Source organism: Triticum dicoccoides, chromosome 2B (genome assembly GCF_002162155.2).
Source record: "Triticum dicoccoides isolate Atlit2015 ecotype Zavitan chromosome 2B, WEW_v2.0, whole genome shotgun sequence".
Taxonomy (NCBI): Eukaryota; Viridiplantae; Streptophyta; class Magnoliopsida; order Poales; family Poaceae; genus Triticum; species Triticum dicoccoides.
The window spans coordinates 743,616,369-743,619,047 of record NC_041383.1 but is presented as its reverse complement, the minus strand read 5'-3'; the positions used below and the strand labels follow the sequence as shown (position 1 = coordinate 743,619,047).

General features: G+C 51.4%; 1 pseudogene; it reads left to right on the top strand.

The window, feature by feature from the left end:
* Positions 1 to 514: 514 nt before the first annotated feature.
* On the top strand, positions 515 to 1,657 carry LOC119366012 (annotated as a pseudogene).
* The last annotated feature ends 1,022 nt before the right edge of the window (positions 1,658 to 2,679 follow it).

Sequence of the window (2,679 nt, the reverse complement as noted above, 5' to 3'; positions counted from 1 at the left end):
TCTTCATCAGCATAGTTGTTGCCCTGACTCGCTGGTCCTCTGGTGCCTTAGTGCAATGGTTTGCCTGGCTTCAAGGAGAGAGGGGCGATGACGGCTGCTAGCCCTGGGTTTACTATAGATGGGTGGATTGTAATTTTTACTATCTCCATCAATTATGAATGGATCGAAAATTTCTAAAAAAAAACACCTAAAAGAAATGAGAAAAGGGATATTCCTTGAAGGCTGTGCCAGATATTTCTGTCCGGGCGGCGACTAAATACAAAGAAGTTTGTTCAACTACCAACTGGACCGCTCGTTCGCAATCAAGGGCGCTGTCTGGTCATAGACCGGTAGACGAAGGCGTTAGTGTGACGGCTATCGATTCACCGTCCAACGCCCAGCCCCCCACAAGAATATTTCCTATCGTTGTGCTGGGACCGGGGGCCGCCATGCTCATAGCCGCCGTCTATGTCGCAGGGTACATACGCGCTGTAACGACCACAAGAATCACCTTATCACCTTATCTATATGACGATAGATCGTGTGCTGTGCCGTCCTTCCCTCGGAGCGCAGAACAAAAAGCTCAGCCATCGGCCGGAGAGCACGCGAGAAATCAGTTCGTCCGACGACATGGCGGCGGGAGCAGCGGGAGGAGGGAGTGACGAGCTCAAGCTGCTGGGGGCCTGGGTGAGCCCGTTCGTGCACCGGGTGCAGGTCGCGCTGCACCTCAAGGGGCTCACCGGCTACGAGTACGCCGAGGAGGACCTCACCAACAAGAGCGACCTCCTCCTCGCCTCTAACCCCGTGCACACCAAGGTCCCCGTGCTCCTCCACGCCGGCAAGCCCGTCTGCGAGTCCATGCTCATCGTGCAGTACCTCGACGAGGCCTTCCCCGGCTCCGGCCCCGCCCTCCTCCCCGCCGACCCCCACGACCGCGCCGTCGCGCGCTTCTGGGCCGCCTACGCCGACGACCAGGTAAGAATGCAGCAGAATTGCAGATGAACAGCGACACCTTTCAGCTACTTAACCATAGATCCTTGCGTGCGTTTGGGCGCGCAGTTCTTTGCCTCGTGGATCAAGGCGTTCGTGGGGACGACGGACGAGGAGAGGGCGGCGGCGACGGAAGCCGCGGCGGCAGCGCTGCAGAAGATGGAGGGCGCGTTCGGCGAGTGCTCCAAGGGCAAGGCCTTCTTCGGCGGCGACGGCCCGGGGTACGTGGACATCGCGCTCGGCGGGTTCGTCGCGTGGATACGCGCGTTCCACGCGGTGGCCGGCGTGAACCTCCTGGACGCCGCCCGGACCCCGTTGCTGGCGGCGTGGGCGGAGCGCTTTGCCGCGCTCGACGCCGCCAAGGAGGTCATCCCGGACGTCGACCGCATCGCCGAGTTCGCCAAGCACGATCTGCTGCCGCTGCTCCAGAAACTGCATCCGAAAAACTGACCAGTGATACACAGTAGTGATCGAGCGAGCCAACCATTTAAGGCGGATTCTACTGCTAGCAGTAGGCCTCGAATTGGTGGCGGTGCTGCTGCTCGAAATAAGGATGCACGGTGGTTCGAAAATAATGCGTTACTCAGCAATCGTGGCTTGTTACACATGCACTTGGTAGTAATCCTTCTGCATGTATCTTCTTCATGTGTGACATTACAAAGATAATAAAAGTGCCTTTTCAAATACTTATTCGGGGCATGCATGTATGATAAGCAGAACCAGCGGAGTGAATGACCCGAGCATTTGTTGGTTGTCACGTACTTGACATCAAACCAATTACACTCTAAATAGTGCATTCCTTTGGCAAATCCTTGCACGCACGTTTACTCTTTAAATTTTCTCAATTTAACACTTATTGTCATTCTTATTTCCAGTAAAACTGAACTTTGTTAGTGACGATTCTTGACTTGTCAAACACACTATTTTACATTGCTAGAAACTCTCAAAGTATGTCGATACATTTGAGGCGCGTTGCATACACTTCTTTATAATTACATATTGTCCTAAAAACAGTTTTTCATTGCAATGATTATGTTCTTACAAGACTTCGTTTACTGTATAAAATTGTCTCTCTACAATTGTCAAACAAAATTATAGTTGCTTGTGTTAGCTTTTTTATTTACAAATTCACTTCCGCTTTGGTACACCGCCCTTAACACATCAATGGCTGTGATTATGCGTATAGACGAGCCCCCGCACAACTGGGCCGGCCACTTGCTATATCTCTATACCCCCTTGTTGAGAACCGTCGCATTACTCATGATGTTAATTTTTCAGCGTTCAACCATCTCGGTGATGGCATCACTCATGCCATGATAACCAAAAACATAATCAATTAACGCTTTACCGCCTCGAGACTACAGTTATCAGCAAAATCACACAGATATTTGTACGGTGCGCAGAGAGATGTCCACGAATACGAACATGCGATCTGGGAGGTGAGACAGGTGCTGAATGTCTCGATAGCATGTTCCTAGGGTGAGCATCATAAAGAGGCTGTACCTTGGAGGAGATCTTCTTAGGTACACCATGACTGCGGCGAGATAAACTCTGAAATCAAAACACCACAAAATTCAATCACCAAAATCTACTTCTTGTACACACGTTCTACCTAAAAAAATTAGCAGTTGCTGCGTAAACTGCAACCACACCAGTGGATCAAACACGCAGGCGGAAGCGAGAGAAGAAAACAGACGGCAGCACGTACGT